This window comes from Ambystoma mexicanum, chromosome 5q (genome assembly GCF_040938575.1).
Source record: "Ambystoma mexicanum isolate Mex_15411 chromosome 5q, UKY_AmexF1_1, whole genome shotgun sequence".
Taxonomy (NCBI): domain Eukaryota; kingdom Metazoa; phylum Chordata; class Amphibia; order Caudata; family Ambystomatidae; genus Ambystoma; species Ambystoma mexicanum.
In genome coordinates this window covers 1,137,733,019-1,137,758,248 of record NC_090933.1, presented here as the reverse complement: position 1 = coordinate 1,137,758,248, position 25,230 = coordinate 1,137,733,019, and the positions used below count along the sequence as shown (strand labels likewise).

Genomic DNA, 25,230 nt, shown 5'->3' with positions numbered 1-25,230 from the left:
CCCCCGCTCACTATACTGGAAAGAGCCTCACCTCATGTTACAGGGGGCTACATCAGGAATGCAGCCATGCGAACATCATAGGGTAAAAGTAGGTGCAGGTATACAGAATGGCAGAGCCTCACCTCATGCTACTGGGGGCTATATCAGACATGCAGACATCATAGGGTCAAACTAGGTGCACGTATACACGTATGCAGACTGGCAAAGCCTCATCTCACGTTACATGGGGCTACATTTATTTGGTTTGTTTATTGGTCATTAATAAAGCGCCATTACACTTCGGCAATTGTTTCAAAGAGTTCCAGGGCAGGAAAGGAACACAGAAAATACAATAGAAATCGATGACACCCAGATTATTCTGCGGCTTGATCTTTCCCATCCCGATCAGGCATTTTAGGTGCAGAGTTGCTTGGAGGACGTGGGGCATTGGATGGACCTCAACTAGCTGAAATTAAATGGGGACAAGACTGAGATTATGGTGGTTGGCCCCCCTTCTGTTTCTTCCCTCTGGTCCTACGCCTTCTGGCCTTACTCTCTTGGATCATGCTCTAGGCTGTTTTCCATTGGGAAGGATTTGGTGGTAAAAATCTCCTCCTCCCTCTCCTTGGAGGATGAGTTGTTGTCCGTGTGTCAGTCGGGGCACTACAAGTTGAAAGTTCTTTGTAGGGTTCTGGGGTTTCTCCCCTCACAGGTTAATGCACCAGTGGTGGCTGCACTGGGGCTGTGCATATTACACTACTGCAACTCTCTCAACCTAGCCCAGCTGCTATATCTGATCCACCGCCTCCAAGTACTGCAGAATGCGGCAGCTAGGCATGCGGTACATACCCCTGATCGTATGTCTATCTCCCCGTTGCTCTGGCCGCTGCATTGGCTCCCTGTGGCTCAGAGGGTGCAGTTTAAATCTATGTGTATTGTGCACCAGGCCTTCTATGGCCGGGGTGCTGAGTACATACAGTGCAAGTTTTGCCCCATGTTCCCAACCATCCACTCCGTTCTCTCGAATCATGTACCATTTCTATTCCACGGGTACGGCTCAAATAACTTGATGGGGGTGCGTTTTCCATTGCTGCAGCTAGGTGCTGGAATTCTCTTCCAGTCCGTCTTCGGGCAACAGCTGATTATTTATCTTTCCGCCAGCTACATAAGACGTTTCTTTCCATCTAAATTGTCATAGAGGTTCTGAGCTGTGAAAGTACCTTGCTTAGCGCCAAGATGCCCTAGTGTGGACACACGCTTTATACGTAAATTTAAGATAAGAAAAGATAAGACTTTCTTATGGGGCCTTGGAACGTTCAGAATGGGCAAGTGCAATGCTTTATCATGGTACAAAGAGAGTTTAACAACATAAAAACAGAAACCATCCTAAAGTCCTGGCCGCGTAAGAATAGAAAAAGTGCTTTGACAAGTGTGGGAGTCAGAGGAGGGGGGAGGGAGAGAGGGAGAAGGTACAGACAAGGAAAAACGAGGGGTGAGAAGGACAGAACTAGAACAGGGAAGCAGGAGGAGAAAGAGATCAGTGTCCATCACAAGAGGCACTCTAAGGCACACAAACCAAAAATGGCTGCACAAATGTCAGAACACCTCAATTCGATTTTTGTTTTGTTGCAGAAAGGCATTGTAAAGCATGCATAACATGGTGGTAATGATGGTGGTGCTGGACAGAGAGTTATCAATAGGCAGAGGGGAGGAGGAGCCCACGTATAGTGTCAAGAAAAGGAGGATGGAGGGTTGAGGCTCATGTCTGCTTCCCAGGGCTAGTTGCTGAGGTGAAAGTCCATATTGCGCAAGGGAGTGCTCTCATTTAAAGATTTAGCCCAGCTAGGCCTACCTACACAGCGTGCAGCAAGATGGAGGGGCGTGAGCTTTGAACTCTGTGCTTTATTCACTGGAAGGGATTTAATTATCACCTTGACCTCTTCCTCCCTTATGTCCTCCTCCAACCGTTCCCTGTCCATGGGTGATAGTTTAGGTGGGGGCACTTGGCGAAGATATTGTTCGACCGCACCCTGATCTGGGCGGTCGGATGAATATAGGGCACTATAGAAATCAGCAAAGGCTACCATTATAGCCTCTGAGTCCGTTGCCATCGCCCCATCCGGTTGTTTGATTCGTACAATGGTGCAATTAGCTTCCTTCCTTCCTAGCTGTCCAGCCAACAGCCACTTTGTTCGCTTGAATATGCTACCTCTGTTTCATCCCCAGCCGGGCTCTTTCTGCCCTTCCGGTTCGCAACAGTTGTAATTGGCTTCTTATCACTTTCAGTCTCTTTTCCCGGCGTTCCTCGCTATGGCCTGCATCACCTCGTGCAGCTGGGACTCTAGTTCCTATTCCATTGCTTCTCTCTGCTTCAATTTCTGGGCTTTGAGTGTTATGAGTTCCCCTATGAGTTCTCCTCGTATCATCGCTTTAAAGGCATCCCAAAGACCTTCTTTTGGCATCTACTGGATGGCATTCGTATCAAAGTATTCATCTATTTTATTGCCTAGCTCTTCCGTCATTACCATTTGTGCAATATTTCTTTGGGGAAGGTCCACAACCATAGGCCTCTGTGCGGCCCCCATCCCTGCATGGTTACCCTCATGGACGCATGGTCCGATATCGTGATTGTTCCAGGTTTGACGTCTTGCACCATCCCCACCATGCTAGCCAAAGCCAACACATAATCTATTCTAGATAGTCTGGTAAACATGAGAAAAGCAAGTAAACCCCCCTCTCCTCCTCCCTCTTTACCCGCCAAACATCTCTGAGGGCCAAGTCTTCTAAGCCATCCCGTAGTGCCCCGGTGGTGGGAGCCAGACCGCTTGACCTAGCTCCTGCGCTTCTGTCTTTGGCCGGGTCCCACGCCATGTTAAAATTCCCCTGTCAGAATTATCTAACCGACCGCAAAGATTTCTAATTTGGTCACCACTTCTCTTAGAAACCTGTCATGTCCCACATTTGGTACGTATACTGTTCTGTGTCACACCTGCACTTGTAAAAATAGATATCTTCCCTGTGCATCTGCTTGGGTATGAATTACCTTTGCTTTCAGCAAATCTTTGAGCCCTATTAACACCCCAGATTTTTTCCCTTGTGCGTTATCTTGATGTAGCTGTGGGAACTGTCTGAACCTGTCGATGGCCCTGTCCATTTTCCGTATGTGCAACATTGCTATATCCATGTGGGCACATCTGATCTGCATCTCCACATTTTTGCGCTTCACTAGGGTACTCAGCCCCCTCACATTATATGATAGGATCTTAAGTGCCATGTCCCATGATGTGCGCTTCCCCTTTCTGACAGCGCTCTCATCTAGCCATGCTATAACCCAGACTTCCCTGGTGCAGGGACTCCCCATTCACCCCAACTTCCTCCCCTCCCCTTCCCATACCGCCCCATTTTCCTCTCCCCCCTCCGCCTCTACCCACCTTTCCCTCCGCCTCCCCCAGTCCCGTCCTGACACATCCAATTTTAATCAATTACAATATGACTTATCTTTTTTCTTTTATCCTCTCTGGCTGAACATCATAAACATAGGTGTGCTCCGCGCACCGCCCCTTTGCAGCTTTCTGCCCTAAAAGTCAAACTTACAATTCTACTCGGGTGCTCCTCAGGCTCCGTACCAATGGCACAACACTGGTCCTGAACCAACATCAAAAAACTGTCTACCGAATTTCACCACATTTTGCACACTTGAAGTCCTATTACACAACCTCATCACTGACGTAACCACTATCGTAGAGGAATAATTATCGCAACACAGCAACAAAACACAACATAACATTTACATGGCCGCCTTTCTGCTTCACCTAACAGGGTAAACCAACCAATCTTGTGGTCCCTCTTCTGTAGCATCGCCTTAGAGGATTACATCTCAGAGCGAACTTGGGAAACCACCTTCCATAATATAGGGTCACCTTTTGCGCTAACCAATATACCCAGGTAAACCACCATATATCTTTTTTCTTTTCAAGGTATTCTTCTTTCACAAGCTAAGCTGACTCTCTAAGCATACCGCCCAAACCAACTGCCCAAAAAACAGGTATTCTTAAACCGCACCCAAAGATATCACTCGAACCATTAAACAGATCTGTTTTCCCCACATTTGCCATATAGCTGGGTCTATCCTTACATTCCATGATCCGCGGATGTCTCTCAGGCACCAGCTCTCTCACAACCTGCCACTATGCCGTCTGGTCTGATAGGTGTCCCACAGGAAGCGGGCAGGAATTTTTCAAAGACAGCACCTATCAGCCTTTTCTTGCTTTCATGCGTGAATTAGGATGTCGGTTTCTGTGGGTCACCACAGAGCACCTCGGGCATGCGGCGGGACGAGGCAGTCTTATTGCCGAATGAACCTACTGACCTCCTCTGCTACCACTTTGTATAGCGTGGCCGTTCTCCTGTAGCAGTCACCCCAGATAAAAGCAGATTACACTTGGGCCCATCAGAAACTCCAGCCACAAGAACGGAGGACTCAGCCATAAGGCAAAGTTACTGTTGTTTATTAACACGCAAACAAACAGGGATTACACCAGAAAAACAAAGTTCCTCCAGAGCTCTCAGCTTCTAAACATGTGTCGATCAGTTTTATTCCAGTGCGATGTCACAAATACAAGTTCCCTCCTGGAAACGTATTCCACATTTGTATTGATCAGTTTGGGCTACATATATACAAAGAATATATAGGTTAGTTCAAAGATTGACTAGCCATGTTCAGTGGCTCCCGCTTCGACCACCACTAAGAGCACCCATCTACAAGACCACCACCAAGAGCACCCATATATAATGTTGCAGGGCCGTTGAAAGACCATTGGCCCTTGCAACAAATGATATCCCACGCTAAAGGTGAATTTGGATTGGATAGAGTGTGTCCCCCTCAACCCTGGGAGCCCAGCCATTCTCACACTGAATGTACATCTTCAAGGCAATGAGAACGAACATGAAGGTGCAAAGAGTTCTCTAAAGCTGCCATTATCTGATTACCCAAGCATGTGAGAGTGCAGTCAGTTAATGAAACGTGAGCAACACTTGTATCTTCTTTTCTCTGGTTCTATGGGAACAGTCTTCTCCGTCCAAGTCACAAGTGTCGAGACCACGAAATGCCATTTTTCTGCAGGTTTCTCACAATCTCTGCAGCTGGTATTTTCCTGCTTCCTCTTTGTCCTTGGCTGGGTGTCCTATTTCTGCTCGCCTCGAGCTGCGGTGATCGTTTCAGCTTGTCTGTATTTCTCAAATTTGTCTCCTCTCTTGCTGGTTCTAATGGCCTATAACTTCTATAATGTCCTTATGGCTTCTCCATGTTAGTAGTAGTTTAAGCATATGCAAGCTATATATACAAATTCTTCTGCATCTTGCGGTTTCAGCTTTGGCAAATGATATTAATATAGAAATATGTATGTGTGTTCATCCTCGGCCTAAGTGGGTCATAAGCATGTGCTTCGTGCCTATGTGCAATAAACTAGTGCAGGTCTGTGTAGTTTCATAAATGGATGGATATGTACTTCATGTATAAATGCAGCTACGTCGTGATGTCAGTGATGACGTCAATGGTGTCTGGTTCTCCAGTCAGTCGACCTGATCAATTGATGTCAACTCCATGTCGTCTACATCATCAATTGGGTACGGTCTGAACGGTTGTTTGAGATGGTACTGTTTTTCACACCTGCGATACATTGATGATTACGATGATACGCCTAAGAGTGAGGCGCATCTATTGTTTCTCTGTCTTTGTGTCGAGAGTCGTGCAGGTGGCATGCGGGTCAGATTTGGCCCCTCATCTACAAAATACCCAGTAGGGACAAAATCGTAACTTCCCTGACACTCATGGAAGTTCCATCAGGCTCAGCAGTATATCTAATGCCCATAAGTGGAGAGAGACAAAAGGTAATGCTAATGGTGCTACCTCTGATGTTTGGTGAACAAGAAATAAAAATCACCCTTTTGAATTTGTCACATCAACTGATACCAAGTAAGCGAGGCGAGCTGGTAGGACTGATGGTACATGAAACCCCATGGGAATCGCTGCCACAGTCTAATAATAAGCAGGGAGATGGAGAGAATCCCGAAAAACAATTGGAAGTGAGGGGGGTCCTTAGAATTCTTTTCACCTGTCTCACACTGGGAGACAGAGAACATCTCTGAATCCAGTTGAGAACATCTCTGAATCCAGTTACCCACAGAATGAGTCAAGCTTAATACGGGAAGAGAGCAAACCTCTAGAGGTCCCCACACTCTCTGAAATGCCTCTCTCTGCAAGAACAGGAAATTGTAATGCACTTGAAACTATGGGTGTACCAGATGACAGCAACAAGAGTGATGGAACATGGGAACAGCTAACAGAGGTCTCTTTAGAAAAAACTCCAGGCAGAGAAAATCATAAAGTTCATGCCTTTCCGTTAGCTAGAGAAAGTTCTAACATTTTAGAAACAGAATTGTGAAGTTTCAGTCTCAAACTTTTAAGACCTCCTCGTTGGATAATGTTCCCATCCCGTCTGAGGAAGATATTCTATCATGGTCAGCAACTTCCTTGACAGACGACAATGCAGAGGAATTGGTTCTCTCATGGCAGTATTTTGGGTTTGCCATCGGTTATCGACCCCCAAAACAGGGAATATCTGAGGAAGATATACCATCTATTCTTCCCTCAACCCTGCCATTGGATCAAAAATTATGTATTTCTTGTGGGGAGTATTGTCAGCAGGTGATGTGTTGCCAATTGAATAAAATGTATCTCCCCACCCCACCAATGTTAAAGGATTCCATTCAGGGTGGATAAGATAAGGGGATGAGGGTTGAACCATTTTATGCGAGTATTCTCGATGTCCAACCCAGTGAAATGCCAACAGAAAGCCCAGAGAAATCTCTCTTGAAGGGGAAGAAAAATAAGAAAAGGTTAAGAAAGAAACCTGATAAAATAAAGTGTACTGGAGAGAAAACGAATTATGGAATCCCTGTTATATTCCAGGGAAAAACAATTTGGACCCAGCTAGACACTGGAATTAAATGTTCGGCTACAAAAGATAATCTTCTTCCCTCTAGTTGGAAAGCTGTGGAATACAAATAAATACATTGTGTACATGGTCAAATAGAAAAACATCCATTAACCATCCTTGATGTTACCATTCTGGGAAGGAATAGTTCATTATTAGTGTCAGTAATACCTGATATTCCTACATCTTTGATTCTAGGTAATGAATTCCCATGGTTTAATTAATGGATTTTTCATGTGACTGAAAATAAACTAAGAACTAAGGACAACCCTATTACTTACAAAAAGAGAAGAGAAGTTTCATATTCCCCCTGTGATTCATAGGTCTATGGAGATTTCAGTCTCAATGACCCACTCTGGGACTGGGAAATTGGTGGACCTGCTAAGAATGTGGGAGAAGCAGAAGTAAGAGAGGAACAGGGAACTGGGAATTCAGGTCTTTAGGGAAATGGTAGGTTAAGACTCACACTGTCGTGCTCCATGGAGTCTGTCGCTGGTCCGAATAACCAACCCGACCTCACGCCTATGAAGTAATTAGACTTTCTTCCTGAGAGCACGGCCTGCAGTGTAGTATTACCTCTCAGGCCAAGGGCTCGGGCAAAAAGGCGGGACAACAGCAGAGCTAGAAGGGAGAAAAACAAGGCAACCGTTGCACACTGGTGTCCTTTTTCTGGCACATATGCCAATCTCCCACTCCCATAAACCCCCAGGCTTACCTGTGTGTGTCCCTTGACTGGTGGTATATGTACTTGTGTTAGGACACAAGGTGGAGTCCTGGAGGAATCCAGAAGAAGTCCAAGATGCAATACAGGAAGGAAGGTTCAGATGGTAACCAGGAGTCCCTGACCCGGGCGGAATGAGGACGCTACTGAAGGGAAGGGAGAATACAATCCACTGGAGATCAGCAAGGCGTTCTTGGTAGCAATGTCACACCATGCAGGGAAGTCCTGACCCGGGCGGAACGAGGACACGACTAAGGGAGAGTGTAGACACAATCCAAAAGGTCAGCAGAGCGTCCTTTATGCACTACCTACACCTGCAGAGCGTCCAGGGTAGTGCAACAGGTCCAAATAACAAAGAAAAGCTACCTTCACTGAAGCAGCAGAGCGTCCAATATAGTGAAGGCAGCGTTCATATAAATCCAAGGATGTGTATGCAGAACAAACAGCAGAGCTTCTTGTGGAACGAGAAATACACAGGAGTCGGGTGCAGAACGTGTAACACAGGGAAAGTGACTGGTTTCGTGATCCCGTGTTACAATGTAGCTCGTAAGCTGAGAGAGTACCAAAAGAGAACAGCGCTGTAAACAACGAGCGGGAGCGGGATAGGAAGCCAGCAGGCAGACCTGTAAACAGCATGCAGGAGAAGTCCAGAGAGCAGTCCGTGTTCGTATACCAGATGAGAGCCAAAGAGCAAAAGTCAAGTACAAAAACGAAATTTAAAGGCAAGATCAGGTAAGCGGGCAGGAGTCAAGATACCAGGAGATAAGCAAAAACAGGATTACACCACGGAACGCTGCTACTGTGATAATACGGTTTAGGAGCAACAGCGTTTGAGGGGGCGTGGCTTAATAGGAAGTCCCTTCAAGCGAGGCCTGAAACGCATGATGGAATGCGTTCGTACCAGGGACAGAAACCAACGCCACTGGGAAATGTGGTGCCCTAACGGTGCTGGTGCCGTTGCCCCAGACGCCAAGGCAGATGCCAGGTTTTAGTGCTTGTAAAACAGCATACGGATCTAGGGATTATGACAGTACCCCCCCCCCCGCAAAGATGGACGGCCCCCAGTTTCACGACCCTGAGCCCTGAGAAAAGCCAGTAAGAGGCGCGGGGCATGGATGTTGGTAGCAGGTTCCCAAGTGCGGTCCTCAGGGCTGTAGCCTTTCCAGTCTACCAGATAGTAACGGGAGCCCCGGATGACCTGGGTGTCCGGGATGGCCTGCACCTCATACTCCAGTTCCCCATGTACCATCAAGGGAGCAGGAGCACCGGGTAACCGACTGAGTGCCGGGTACAAACGGGCATAGCAGGGAGACGTGGAACACAGTGAGGATTCTCCAACGAGAAGGAATGCCCAAGCGGAATGCTGCAGCATTGATGCATTTCATGATTGGGTAGGGGCCCACATAACGAGGTATAAGTTTGCTTTTGCCAGGAATGCGCAAGTGTAAGGTGGAAAGCCAGACCTTGTCTCCAAGATTTTAGTCCAGAGCCGGTACACAGCCTTTATCAGCTTGCATCTTCATGCGGTCTTGTGCCTTAAATAGGTGTTGTGATACCGCTGCGCGAATGGATAATAATAAGCGGCCTGTCATCTGGCTGCGGGAACTCATGCAACCGGAGGAAAGGATGTCGGCAGGACCCGCGGATGTTGGCCGTACATAGAATAGAAAGGCGAACAGCCAACAGATGCATGAGGAACATTGTTGTGTGCAAACTCAGCAGTCCCCAGAACCAAGAGCCACTCCGACTGATATGGAGGCAAAGACAGCGAACGTATTGTTCCATAGTGGCGTTAAGGCCTTCTGTCTGGCCGTCGGTCTGGGGATGGTAGGAAGAAGACAGGCGCACGTCAATGCCAAGTAATCTGGTAAGGGCTAATCAGAATCACGAGGTAAATTGCGAACTCGGTCGGAAACGAGAACCAGTGGGAAACCAAAAAACCAGACCACATGATCAAAAAATAATTTGGCCAAAGCAGGTGCAGAGGGAACCCCTTGACAGGGAATTAACCAGGCCATCCTGGTAGAAGTGTCCACGACCACTAGGATCATTGTCAGGCCTTGAACTGGAGGTAGTTCTACCACAAAATCCAAAGATACTGTGTGTCAAGGATGTGGTGGAATGGGCATCCTCTGTAGAAGTCCAATGGGTTTACCGGGCATGTTTTTGCATTGCGTGCATACAGCACACTTGGATACGTAATCGGCCACGTCCCTTTTCATATTAGGCCACCAACACCATCGATATAGTAGATCGTATATCTTGGTTTGTCCTGGGTGGGCCACTAGTCGGGTGTCATGGGACCAGCATAAGGCTTGTAGCCTGGTTCGAACATCTGGGATATATAGACGTTCCTTTATGTAGGGTAACCCCCATACCAAGCACGCTTGGACCGTTCGAAGAGAGTGGGCATGGCCCACCACCCAATGACAGATATCCTCGAGCAAAGAGCCAGTTGCTGCACACACACAAACCACGGCGTCTTTGGGCAGGATGGGATGAATGGATTTAGGTGTCGATTCATCGTCTCAGATACGTGAGAGGGCATCAGCCTTGCCATGTAAGGGACCAGGACGGTATGAAACGGTAAAGTTGAACTGGGTGAAAAACAAATGCCGTTGGATTTGCCGAGAATTGGTACACTTTACCGTAGAAAGATCATGTAGGTTGCGATGGTCTGTAAACACCGCAATGGGGTGCTTAGCCCCCAATAAATGGTGTCGCCATTCTCTGAAGGCTGGCCGAATGGCTAAAAGTTCCCTTTCCATGATCGAGTAATGTTTCTCAAGGGGTGTTAGTTTCCTGGAATAGAAGGCCACCAGATGTAGTTGTTGAGTTGTGGGACATCTCTGTGATAAGACAGCCCCTAAAGCGACGGCTGAAGCATCTGTCTCGACAATGAAAGGAAGAGAGGGATCAGGGTGCAGAAGAACCGGGGCTGTGGTAAATGCTTCTTTCAGCGTTTGAAACGCGCTCTGAGCCTGAGAGTCCCAACAGAAAGGAACGGAAGGGCTTATGAGGCGCGTCAAAGGTGCCACGATCGAGGAAAAGGATGCAATAAACCACCTATAAAAGTTTACAAATCCCAGGAAGGACTGCATACTTTTAAGAGACGTATGCGTAGGCCAGTCCAATACAGCACGTACTTTGGCATTGTGCATGTGAACCCCATAAGAAGAAATCGCGAATCACAGGAATTCTATAGAGGAAGCATGGAAAACAAGTTTTTCCAGTTTATCATAGAGACCATGCTCCCGTAGACAGTGTAATACCTCCCATACATGTTTCTCGTGTTGTTTCTTGGTCTCGGAAAAAATCAATATGTCGTCCAGGTAAATGACGGCGTAAATATCCAAAATGTCCCGAAAGATGTCGTAGACAAAGTGTTGGAAAGTGGCAGGGGCGTTACATAAGCCAAATGGCATTACCATATATTCAAAAAGTCCGTTCTTGGTTTTAAAGGCCGTTTTCCACTCATCGCCTCTTCGCATTCGAACCGGATTGTACGCCCCTCTCAAGTCCAGTTTCGTAAATATTTTGGCGGACGTGAGCCGGTCCATTAGTTCAGAGATGAGAGGCAACGGATACTGTTTTTTTACGGTTACCGCGTTAAGGGCACTGCAATCCACACAAGGGCGGAGATCCCCTTCCTTTTTTGGAACAAAAAAGATCGGGGAGGCGACGGGAGAACGGGACGGTCTAATGTGATCAAGTGGCAATGCTTTATCGATGTAAGCCTTTAATTGGGCCTCTTCCGGTCGTGACAAGGAATAAATACGACCATGAGGAAGCACAGCATCGGGTACTAGGTCTATGGGACAATCGTAAACCTGATGTGGCGGAAGCCGTTCCGACAGGCCCTTATCAAATAGTCAGCCAGGTCTTGGTACACTGAAGGCAATACAGGAGTGGTGACCTGGAAGGTAGCATTAACGGTTTGTGTGCTTGATATCAAAGTCAAACACAGAGAGGAGAGAGGCCCGTCCCGGACAGGGAAACAATCAACCGTACAAGACGGAGAGGAAAAGGAGACCATCTGCTTAATCCAATCTATTGCTGGATTGTGTTTCTGTAACCACAGGAGGCCTAATATAATCCCTAACTGGGGTGCAGAAATACGGTCGAAAATCACATATTCCGTATGTCCTTCCGCCGTGCTCATCAGCATAGGTTGGGTTCATTTGGTGACCTGACCAGACACCAGACAGGAACCGTCCACCGCGTGGACCGCTTCAGGTTTGTCCTTAATGGACAAAGGAACCCACCCAAAGGAACAAAGGTATGTCTCAGCTACCTGTTCATCTATATAGTTACCCGTTGCTCCAGAGTCAATCTTAACAGGACTGGTAAAACCCTGGGCGTTAGGTAGAGTAAAGGACATGGGAAGATATATATGCCTGGCAGTAGGACATGGAAGAGAGCCATCTGATAGCCGACCCGTCTTGCTGGCTCGATTCAAGGACGGGTCTTGGCGTTTCCTGCACTCTTGACGGGACGCTTTGGACATGCACGCATAAAGTGCCCAGTCTGTCCACAGTAGAGACAGAGATTGTTCTGAAGCCGTCGTTCCCTTTTGACCTTCGTAAGAGGACCTTTGACAGCCCCTATCTGCATGGGTTCTACATCGCTAGAGGCAGGTGTTGTCTCATATTTGTCAGACCGTATATCAGCGTGCCGGCATTCTCCACGCCTCTGTTGCAGGGGGGCGTCCACCTGCAGTACCAGATCTAAAAGATCAGGAAAAACAGACGGGATAGAAGGAACGACGGACAAGGCGTCATTGAGTTAGTCAGAAAGGCCCTTGTAGAAAACCGCCACCTTTTTCTGTTTGGGACAAGAGGTTTCAGCGGCTAATTGGTTGAAACGGGCAAGGTAAGACAATAAAGACTGCTTACCCTGGGTCAGTGCTAAGAACTCCAGATCAGACGCTTGTGCCTTGTACCTGGCATCAAAAACCTGGTCACAGCTGTTAACAAGGCATCAAAATCGTACAATGCCGTGCCATCCGACTCCCCAAATGGGAGAGTATGAATGCCGCTTTAGTGGTGAAATTAGGAAATGCCAAGGGACGGCACAAGAAGTGTAAGCGGCATTGGTTGATGATTGTCCTGTAAGTTTTAGGGTCCCCTGTAAATCGTTCCTGCGGAGCCAATGGAAAAGGACCTGGCAGCACCACTGTGGCCAAGCTGGGCTGGGGCACAGGAGGGACAGGTCGGGGTGCTACAGCGGGACCATCCCCGAACTCTTTGTCCGTGGGCAGGGCGTGTACAAGGCTCTGCATGACATCTATGCGTTAGTGCAAGGAGGCATGTGCTGCTGCCATGTCTGTACGGAGCGAGGAAAAGGTCTGCATCATGGCGGCCATGGGGTCTGCCCCCGGATCCATGATAGACAGACGGGCACCAGTGTAGGCTCCTAAATCTGTCATGCTCCGTGGAGTCTGTCGCTGGTCCGAATAACCAACCCGATCTCATGCCTATTAAGTAATTAGACTTTCTTCCCGAGAGCACGGCCTGCAGGGTAGTATAACCTGTCAGGCTAAGGGCTCGGGAAAAAAGGCGGGACAACAGCAGAGCTAGAAGGGAGAAAAACAAGGCAACCATTACACAGTGTTGTCCTTTTTCTGGCACATATGCCAATCTCCCACCCCCATAAACCCCTAGGTTTACCTGTGTGTGTCCCTTGACTGGTATTATACCTACTTGTGTCAGGACACAAGGTGGAGTCCTGGAGGAATCCAGAAGAAGTCCAAGATGCAAAACAGGAAGGAAGGTTCAGATGGTAACCAGGAGTCCCTGACCCAGGCGGAACGAGGACGCTACTGAAGGGAAGGGAGAATACAATCCACTGGAGATCACCAAGGCGTTCTTGGTAGCAATGTCACACCTTGGAGGGAATCCCTGACCCGGGCAGAATGAGGTCGCCACTAAGGGAGAGTGTAGACACAATCCAAAAAAGGTCAGCAGAGCTTCCTTTATGCACTACCTACACCTGCAGAGCGTCCAGGGTAGTGCAACAGGTCCAAATAATAAAGAAAAGCTACCTTCACTGAAGCAGCAGAGCGTCCAATATAGTGAAGGCAGCGTTCATATAAATCCAAGGATGTGTATGCAGAACAAACAGCAGAGCTTCTCATGGAACGAGAAATAAACACAGGAGTCAGGTGCAGAACGTATAACACAGCGAAAGCGACTGGCTTCGCAATCCTGTGTTACAATGTAGCTCGAAAGCTGAGAGAGTACCCAAAGAGAACTGCGCTCTAAATAACGAGCGGGAGCGGGATAGGAAGCCAGCAGGCAGACTAGTAAATGGTGTGCAGGAGAAGTCCAGAGAGCAGTCCGTGTTCGTATACCAGATGAGAGCCAAAGAGCAAAAGTCAAATACAAAACCAAAATCCAAAGGCAAGGTCAGGTAAGCGGGCAGGAGTCAAGATCGAGGAGATAAGCAAAAACAGGTTTACACCACAGAACGCTGCTACTGTGATAATACGGTTTAGGAGCAACAGCGTTTGAGGGGGCATGGCCTAAATAGGAAGTCCCTTCAAGCGAGGCCTGAAACGCATGATGGAATGCGTTAATAGCAGGGACAGAAACCAAGGCCAACTGGGAAATGTAGTGCCCTAACCGTTCTGGCGCCGTTGCTCCAGACGCCAAGGCAGATGCCAGGTTTTAGTGCTTGTCAAACAGCGTACGGATCTAGGGGTTATGACTAATGTTCCTTCTAAGCTGTGCGCATGTGCGCTTGCACAGCTTCCTTCTGGGTGCCGCTCAGAAGAATTTTAGCAGCGCACACAGCCAATTCCCATCTATTCCAATAGATTTAACAAGACACAAGTCATAGCCGTTACCCAACATTTGCTTTCTCTTAAAATATATCTAAATTATACTAACTAGTCTTGATATTTTGATCTAGCCTATGTAGATTGCCCAACTCTACAAGCTTGACCTTAAAAACCTAAACATATAATACACTCACAAGAGTTTAAAAACGAATATGAAAATGTGGCTCCATGAACAGAAAATACAACTAAGATATGCCTGCACACATTAACCAAATTATCTTCCCTCTCCACACATGACACCTATACTGGACTCTACCACACTTCGACCTCATGACTCGAACCTCCACCCTAGACACATTCAGATATTGTCAGACAACATTGGGGGTCATTCCGATCCTGGCGGTAAGGGGTTAACGGTGCCGGCTGTTTTACCAGGCGGCCTTAGCGGGTCCCCCGAGCATCCCGGCATGCTAACAACGGGGGCCGTTATTAACGGGCCCGTTGTTAGAATGCTCAACATTCCCATTGAGCCCTATGGGGGCTCGAATGGGAATGGGGATGTACCGGGTCCGGGTTCCTTGAATGAGGAATTACCGGGCCCTCCAAGGTCGGAATGGCCCGGTAATTCCTCATTCAAGGAACCCGAACCCAGTACCCGGTAAGGGGGTAACCATGCCGCTAATAGCAGCATGGTTACCTCCTACCTCGTAATGACCCCAATTGACTCTGCCTTGCTTGGCTCTGCGAAAGGTTACCAGACTAGTACCTACATCCACTTATTTTATGCTTGTTATAATATGAATGACGTTCAAGCACAAGAATTTCTGTTACTCAAGGTGCCTTAGCAAAAGTGTCACCCAGACTATGGGCCTCATTACACGGTACGCGGTAAAAAATGGCATTTACCGGCATGGCGCTATTAACGTGTCCGCCTTGGCAAGAGGCCGCTAATTGCGTACCATTACGAGTACACGGACACAAGCATAGCGCCATGCCGGTAATGACCCTACCGCTAGGCTGTTAAAGACCCCAAAAAAACCCTAAGTGGCACCGACGAAAGCGCTGATAGCACTACCGACCTCCTGCACCATGTAAATAGCGGTCACCGCTATTAGCGGTCACCGTTAAATAGCGGAACCGGAAATAGCGTCATCGCACAGGAATGGGAAAAAGCATGGCGGCCATATTTAAAAACACAATCCATTGCCATCCTCTACCCCCAGGTCCTGTTTCGACACCAGTGACATCCCTAAACCCCAAGGATCCCCTCACCATGCCAAAGGCCATAAAAAATAAAAAGACCGCCAGCGTAAAGAGAAATTTACAAATGAGGAACTCATAATGCTGACAGAGACCCTTGCAGCAAACTCTGATGTGGTATTTGCCAATGACATGCGGCGGGAGATCCTGATCCAGAAAAAGGCCATCTGGGCAGAGGTCGCCCTGAAAGTGAGTGCGGTGGGCACCACCACCCGCACCGTTAGGGAGTGCAGGAAGCGGTGGGACGATCTCCGCCTCTGGGTCCGCAGCATACTGTCGGCGAATCGCCAGCAGGCCATGGCCACAGGAGTTGGTGCTGATTCACCAATTAAACTGAAGGAGTGGGAGGAGACCTGCGCCAGCATGATTGGCGTGGAATCCATTGAGGGAGTCGGGAGCATGGAGCATGGCGTGGCCACGGCATCAGATGGAGGTGAGTGTACACATGGAACAATGCACTGTGAACGGTGAGGCACTCCCCAAATGTGAGCCCAGATTCACCTCATGGATGCGGCCACAAACACACATGCACACAACCCTGCCCATGTGAGTGTCACACCCAAACACACACACATGCACGCATCACCACAGACAAATGCCACACAGACCCATGCATGGAAGACCCACTCAACAGCCCCATCACCTGAATACCCATTAATGAAGTCCCAATGCACAGAACAGCATGATGAACTGAATCTGCATGAAGCATGTTGAATCATCACCAATGACATCCCCCTCTTTGCCCCCCACAGGCTCACATGCAGAAAGCGAAGAACCTGTCACAGCGACTCAGGTTCCCCCTGCCTAGAAAAAATCCAGGGCACAGGAGACAGGAGACACCCCCACCACATCAAGGGGCACAGTGAGGAGTGAGCACGTGCATAGGGGCAAACATCGCAAGAGCGCCACTGCACCAATACCGCAATCTACGCCAGCAACAATTGCCACACCCACTGATGTAAACCCCCCCAACACAGGTTACACCCACGGAGGGCCCACCCTCGGCTGCCACATTGTCAACTGGTGAGGCAGCAGCCACAGCGCCCCTGTCAGATGTGGAGGACCCTAGTCAGGTCACAATGCAAATGCACACCCCCACCCCCCAGGAAGCCCAGAAGCATCTCCACGGCCAACACCAGGATACAGTATACATGGCCAGTCTGGCGAGGAGAATACAGGAGGGTGCTGGAGCCCACCGGTGGCCTCACCTGATGTCCATGACATTGAGGAAGGTGCAGCAGCCACACCACGAGCTGGCCACAGTGGCCATGACCTGGCCACCATCAGGCAGCGCCAGGAGGACATTACAGTGCTGGTTGGGCAGCATGTGGAAGAGGCTGCCCGTCTCAGGGGGAGGTCACGGAGAGTGCTAGGCATCAAGGGAGGCGATGGAAGCCTGTACCAACAGGCTGTGTGTGGAGATTGGCCAACTGAGGCAGGTCCTCACACGCATAGCGGACGCGATGGACCGCCAGTTCCCACCACCACCACAGGGACAAACAGCCACTTCATCATCTGCAAGTTCAAGGCAGACAAGCCCCCTCTGCCGCTCCATGCGCACCATGAGGCGCAGACCCTCCCAACCTCCTAATGGTGGTGGTGGCAATGGGAATTAGGGACAGCAGGATCTAACTGGCACGTGTGCAGCAGGACACCAGCATTGTGCAAGCCACACATGGGGTAGTTGTGGGGGGAGGGGGGAAAGGGTGTTTCGGGAGTGTGGTGGGGGGGAGGGGGAAAAGGGTGTTTCGGGATTGTTGTGGGGGGAGGGGTGAAAGGGTGTTTCGAGAGTGTTGTGGGGGAGGGAGGAAGGGTGTTTCGGGAGTGTTGTGGGGGGAGGAGGGAAAGGGTGTTTTGGGAGTGTTGTGGGGGGAGGGGGGAAAGGGTGTTTCAGGAGTGTTGTGGGGGCAGGGGGGAAAGGGTGTTTCTGGAGTGTTGTGGGGGGAGGGCTGGGGAAAGGGTGGTGGGATAGTTGTGGACATGCACCTTTTACATATCATTATACCTTAATACACTGGTGACTAGTTAAAACACAGGCTTGGACTTCGTCATTGTGTATGTGTACTTTATTGGGGACAGGGTCCATTGTGCGCTTCATCACAGACACCAGTGCACTAATACCCATATCCATCCTACTGAGTTGAACCGTGTGTCTCAGAATATTTGGTTGATCAGATGCTGTCGCACATCGCGCCCCTCCTGGGCATCGCCTCTTGCATGACCAGCATCCCCGTCCCCTCCGTCCTCATCTCCATCATCATCTTCATCAGGTGTTCACATTTCAACGTCAGGGGGCAGTGGCACATTCTGTCTGATACACATATTGTGCAGCATGACACATGCCATGGTGATCTTGGCCACCTTCTCATGGCCGTACAGGAGAGCCCCACCCGACCTGCTTATGCACCGGAACTGTGTCTTCAAAAGGCCAAATGTCTGCTCAATCACGACACGGGTACGGGTATGTGCACGATTGTAGTCCTCTTCGTGCCTGTTCTGTGGGTTCTGTACAGGGGTAAGGAGCCACCTCTTCAGGGGATAGCCAGCATCACCTGTATGGGTGGAAGAATGGGGACCTGTTACTTTTCACCTCAAGTGCGGTCTGTACATATCACACTAATCGAATTTGCATTGTGATTGACATCCACGATTCCCAGCATGCATGCTGACGTTCTGTGTGACTGCAATGTGCAAAGGTGAGCTCGTCCCTGCAAGTGGACATGCCCGATGCATGCTTCCGACAGTAATTGACATGTCCTGGGTGAGGCCAGGTCTTAGGTGTCCCTGGGCCCAGGCAAATTTGGTACCACACTGCTAGTGTACTGCCATTCTGACATTGATGTTGCCATGCTGTGAAGCATCACTTCAGTGGTGCTAGAGGTGTGTTGGCCAGTGCTATGGCTAGGGGTGATCCCTTTGCGTGCATTCAAGGGCGCATAGCTGTATTGATGTTGTGCTGCGCTAATTCTGTATTACAGTCTTGACGCCATGTTGCTGATTTGTGTAATATGTGGTGTGGCATGATGTGCAATGTGGATGTGGATGGATGTGTCATATTTGGAAACCTGGATTGTTCTCAATGTTGTGCACCTTCAAATTGCATGTGGGTTCTGCTCAAGTACATTGTGTCCTTCCCTCATGGACATTGGCGTACATCTGTATGTCCATTTGTCCTATGGATGACAGTCAACACCCAGGGGGAGTATGTATCTCTCCCCCCCCAATCACACCCAGGTGAGTATGTATCTCCCCCCCCAATCACACCCAGGTGGAGTATGTATCTCCCCCCCAATCACACCCAGGTGGAGTATGTATCCCCCCCAATCACACCCAGGTGGAGTATGTATCTCTCCGCCCCAATCACACTGCCATGTGCTTGCTCTGCTCCTCACCAAGTAGCCACAAACGTTGTCCGGCTTGTCGCTCCATGTAGCGTGGTATGGTTGAGTTCCGCAGGACCATTGAATCAAATCGGGCACAACAATGTGTGATTATCTTGTTTGCGTCATATACCATTTGGACATTGATAGAGTGGAATTGCTTTCTGTTTCGGTAAACTACTTCATTGTGATGTGGGACCACCAATTCCACCTGGGTACAGTCAATGGCACAGATGCAACTTGGGATGCCTGCCAGTGAATAGAAGCCAACTTTGGTGTTTGGGATCTCCTGGGCAGTCCGTGGCAGGAATATGTGTTCACGTGCATGCTTCAGGAGGTTATCCGGGTCGTAATTGGCTTGGGTATTTAACGATACTGGTATTCCCTTACCGGTAACGTTAATCCCCTACCGCACAACGTGTAATGAGGCCCTATGTAACCAAACTGTCAGCTCAAATAATGGCTACTGACTGTAAGTAAACAGGCTACTTGGATGTGGAACCTTATCCCATGCTTCCTATTCTTTTTACTAATGTCGCACATACACTTTGTAGCGGCCACCTTGCAAGTTAACGCATTATAAAACTGAAATATTAATTTGCCCTCTTAGGCCTTTGAGTAGGCAAATGTCGGGCTCAACGTCTCCTACTTTAGAATTGCTAACATTACCATATAACTGGAGAGCGCAGCATTGCACTATCATGTACTTGGCCTGGAAGGGATAATGGGTATGGGCTATGCCTGACATGATTCGTATATAGCATTAGGGCAAAGGATATTCAGATAACTAGAATGATTTACACATAATTTGCAACTGTTCCAAGTTTTCAGAGTTCCATGGAGCATAGACCTTAACAAGTGATATGGTAATTCGCTGCTATACAAAAAACAGGTTGACTGAGCACTGACATATTCCTAGCCAGCAATTTAAAGTGGTGGGGCATGTTGCAAACGATCTTGTATGCACTTAATAATAATTGTGCACATGCAGATTTATGAAATTTCCTTCATGACATTTTCTTAAACTGCACATAATATGGTGAGGCTTTAAATATGTCTGTTTTGCTTGCAAAGTATTGTGGGAATGCAAAGATCCCAGTGAGTGTTTTACTGCTACAATCCCTCACTTTATAGAGCCCTGTCAACTACTATTGGAGGCTAACACAGTAGTCTGGGAGGGATACAGGTGGAAGGGCACAGGAAAAGACTCCTATGGGTTGAAAAATCTGATGTTTTGCCAATACAGTACTGTGAAGGAAAATTGTTTTTTTTTTTGATAAACGATAGGAAACTCTAGTAACAGTCTAGCAGACTGCACCTTCTGTTTCTTTCCATGCTCAGCTGCTGAGGTCTTTTCAATATAATCATGTGCTTGTGTTTATTGCCTCTAGCATCCCAATGCATTTTGTTCAACTGATAACATGGAATTTCAGAAGAGGAGTCCGTAGTTAAAGAAGACAACACTTAATCTGTTGTACCTGTGAACATTGCTGCTATTGACTTAAAAAGCAGATATGTGATTTTCTTCAATGGTGCTCCAGAAGAAACCTGTTATTTCCCCTTAAAATTCCTCCTGAGATCGTATAGTAATACTATTCCTACCTATGCCACTGCTCTGCTGGTCACTGATTCAATAACATATGAGTGGAACTTTGCGGATAGAAGCAGGGTGTAGGCTCCTGATGTTCATGCTTTCCCATTTTTGTTGGGCACATTTACTTGTTCTTAGGGAGTAAAAAGGTATAGTGTATAAGCTTCTAAACTGTAAGACTCATTTTAAGTAACTTTTGGCACAACTCGCAGGAAAATGTAAGGTGAATAGTAAGCAGAGGCCCAGGAATTCTTATTCTCATCATCAAGTTCTGTGGTGCAGTTATTGTGATGCAATGATAATCTGCCCCTTGAATTACTTAATTGAGATGCATGTTCTCCTGGCCCTAGAATTACTTAATTAAAGTGGCACATGAACTCTTATGTTTTCTGGCACGTTCCTTGTAGTTGCCATTATTCCATTTGGAAAACTTTTATCCGGTCTGAATTTTCTGACAGCCACATCAGTGATGAGCCATATTTGTTATTTGTAATAAACAGGAGTGTTTTTTTTCAATGGCATTACACACTTTCTGCATGGTCTCTGAGAAGAGTCAACAAATGAATTGTCACAAATAAACCTATTGTTTTTTTCTCTGCTCAGGAGTACTTTTGGTAGGTATTATGGCATATCCTGAAGTCTTGGACTGGTTGATGAGCTCTTCTTATAAATCACATATGAAATATTTGTTTTTTTAGCCTATGTGTTTGGCAAAAGTGTTGTATGATGCACCGTTTACACCGATTTACAAAGAATTGCAGTGGATGGGAAGGAAACATTCCCTTCCAAACTCTTTGGAGATGCTAGCTCACTAAATACACAGTCATAAAGTGGCTTACCTCGTTATTCAATTGCGCCCATGGAAAATAATGTGCACACGGAAGCTAACCATTCCCGCACTTCGGGAAAAATAGTTAGAGGGAACATTGGTTATGACACCTACAGACCCCTCACTAAAACCCTGCCTAAGGTGTCCTCCCAAGTGGCCAGGGGAAGGCAGGCGCTTCCTTATCCTAACCCTGGGGGTGGTGTATTGTGGGAGGATCACCTGGGAGGAGATAGGGGCCAGGGTGTTGAGGAGATTCTGTGGGATGAGACACAGTATTTTTCCTCTGGAAGGAATACTCTTCCCAAGGTACCTATAGAGGTAATGGCTTATTGTAATGTTAATGACTCTGTTAGATCTCGAGTTGCGGACCTTAATGCTGTAAATTTGAGCAAACTTTACCAATAGCAGGATCCTTTTTGGTATCCCAAACTAAACACCTTCCTCAAACCCAAGGGCACACTATAAAGGAATATGGAAATGTTGTCTTCAATAAACTAGCTTCCTATGTAAAGGCTACTCTTCATAGCCCCTCTCTTAATAACCTTAGGGGAATAAAACCCACCCTTAAAAACAATTCAAATATGAGAAAACCTATTGGAAAAAACTACAAGTCCCAGAATCCTAGAGGGGGTGAGGAAGAAGGCTGAAGAGGCATGCAGATGTAGTCATGCAATTAAGCCTAGCAGACATTACAGTAATCAGGCAATTGAGGCTAATAGCTCATACCTGAAAGTTATCGCTGAACCTGGGATGCATAAAAGGCCCCCTGAGGGGAGAAAGCAGGAAGAAGTGGAAGGAGCTGGAATGTTAGCTGGAGTGCAGGCTGTGGCAGTGGAAGCAGGAGGAAGACATGAGGCTGGCAAACCAAGCAGAAGTGATAGAACAAGAGGGATGCCGGAATGAGATTTTACCTGCATGTTTTGAGAGAGTCCTGTTGTCCCAAAGTCTGAAGTGCAGAGGCTGTGCAGCAGAAGACGTGCTGGAGAAACGGTTTTCCCCATGTGAGCTTGATTGCTGTGGTTGCCGAGCTGCTCTCTTGTGGAATACTGAGACAGGAAGCACTCATCAAGTCTAGGTAGGACGCAGAGGAAACTCCCAAGACGTGGGGCCTGACTGGAGACACCTGTTCAGGAGAAGGGTGTGGGTCCCCAGTGAGCCAGAAGCAGTAGAAGTTCTAGTTGAAATCGGGGAAGCAGCGTAGCCCACAGAGCAAATGCTTCAGAAGCCGGTGAGTGAAGCACAGCTTTCTAAAGGGTATCCAGTGATTCCATTGAATACAATGCATCGAATGCAAAAGCATTGAATGCAAAAGCCTCAAAAAAATGCATTTTTTTGGTAGGTAAAGGTTTTTAAAAAAAAATTAAAATGGGGTTTAAGGGGTAAAAAACAGGGGTTGGGAGGGACCCCCATTAAAAAAAATGGGAAAAAATGCATTTATTTTATGCATTTTTTTTCGAGGCTTTTGCATTCGATGCTTTGGATGTCGAGGCTATCACTAGGAACCATTCTAAAGCATTGTATGAGCCTTACCAGTAACAGTAACCAGCTCCTTTGCCACTCGTGTAAGACTTTCAGTGAGTAGAAGTGAACCGCTGTATTCAAAAACCTTTGAACAATGGAATTTTAACACGCATATAAAGTGAAAGTCTTCTTACACGGATTGGAAGCTAACGCTGTTAAACCCACGGTTCTAATAACCGAACACTATACTTGTTCAAAGACTGGTCGTGTGTCCTTAATTTAGAGAAGGGAACACCGTGAAGACCATCACAGAACACTGTGAGAAAACTTGGGGTATTGCCACATTTATCACCCCTCCCGGATCCTCTATGCAGATGCCCAGGGAAAGGCCATCACCTTTGGATCCTGCCCTTAGTGGTGGAAAAGCAAGAAAGGATCACATGAATAGAGGGTCCTTGGGGATTGGAGCTGGGATACTTTTAGGTAAGATATGGTATTGTACATACTCCATGCAGAAGGAAACCCCTATCCCAGAAGTAGTTATAGGATTTTGTTCACCATGTTCCATTGTCCCTGAGGAGGGCAGGATGTATTCTTATTCTAGAGATGTTAGACAAGGAGACTGTAGATACAATATCTTTGGACAAAGCACACTATCCCCTTTATCCTCGTAATAACCAGCCTAACCCTCTCTTGACCTTTTTGGGTAATTATAAGGTGTTTCCTCTTTATTCCCCTCTTGGGATACATAAGAGTATTGAGAAGAGGAAGAAATAACCATCTGTGGGTTTTGAGCAGTACATACTTTCCACCCTCTAGCACTGAGACAATCAAGAGACAGCTGAGAGTGATAGACAACAGGTACTCTCCCCACTTTGGTAATGTATAAGAGGAGGAATGCTGCTGCAGTGGGGAAAAGCCAGGAAAGCAAAATACACAGCAGAAGCAGTTGTGCAGGAGCCAGAAGGGCTGAGATGCTGCAACACTGACCAAGACCCTGTGAGTCTTGCTGGAGTGACAGTGCAGGATGGAGAGCCCATGCAAGGAAAGGCAAGCAGCAGGCACTGACGAAGAGCAAGGGCAACACTGCGCACGAGAGCCAGAGTGGGCTAATTGAATCGCCTGGCGATCAGGCTTCTCCGGAAAGGGGGAGAAGCTGTTATGAGGAGCTGCAGAGGCCATACTGGGGCGCTCCACAAGACTGTACGTGTAGTAGCGGTCTAAGTAAAGAAGCAATGTTGTGTATACCGGAATGAATGAAAGCAACAAAGTTACATCCATTGAATACCAAAGTGAATGAAAGAAGCAAAGTTGCCTCAATTGAATACTGAACTGAATGAAAGAAACAAAGTTGCTTATATTGAATACAGAACTGAATGAAAGAAGCACAGTTGTGTTTATTGAATACCAAATTGAAAGAAAACTAGCAAAGTGTTGTTTATTTAATTTCGAATTGAATGAACTAAGCAAAGATGCATTTATTGAACACTGAATGAGAGGAAATAGGCAAAAAGGCATACATTGAATATTGAATTGAATGGAATAAGCAAAACATGCACCTGTTGAATTAAAGTGAAAGGAAAGAACAACCCAGTAGCTCTATGGCACAATTAACTGTAAGCCAATAGAAAGTTCAGGCAAATGAAAGATCCTGAATGCAAAGTTGAAGTCAGGGTCGAGAAACCACTAATATGTGAAAGTCAAGGAATTAGATTTGAGAAAATACTTGTTTGATTGAATATTGAACTGCGTTAGGAGACTTGGTAGTTCTTGGTTGCGTGACCTGTAATGGGTGGACCGTGTGGTCTAAAACTGAGCCTAGACCAGTGTAACGGTTTTATAACACAGCACACTCCAGCCAGGGACTCCTTCCCCTGACAATGAATGGGGCGCACAATGAAAACGCTTTCTATCTTTAATAAACCACGTTTTTTTTATTTGAGTAGGTCCCCAATCCATCTCGCACCCAACCTTCACAAGCACCCCGTGTCACAATGGACTAGGAACCAGGCCGGTGTGTATCTATATGATATTTCTTAATTTTATGGTTTAATGAAAGTAAAAGCAAAATCAAACAATTGGGCAGCAGCCACCAATGTTGTAGCAATACAAGTGCAAAGATTCCTACAACACAGTTCAAAATCTCCACAATTCACATGAATATTTAATGGAAAAACAGGAAAAATGATTTTAAAGCAATTAATGGTACTAGGGTTAAGCACTCCCCCTGCAA

General features: G+C 47.3%; 1 long non-coding RNA gene across 1 annotated transcript in view; it reads left to right on the top strand.

The window, feature by feature from the left end:
* The window catches only part of LOC138498689 (uncharacterized), a 40,692-nt gene extending 19,387 nt beyond the window's left edge, over window positions 1–21,305 (top strand). Inside the window, exon 2 of the long non-coding RNA XR_011278836.1 lies at window positions 20,508–21,305. This is a non-coding gene — a long non-coding RNA (uncharacterized lncRNA). The remainder of the gene's footprint in view (window positions 1–20,507) is intronic.
* Window positions 21,306–25,230: the final 3,925 nt, after the last annotated feature.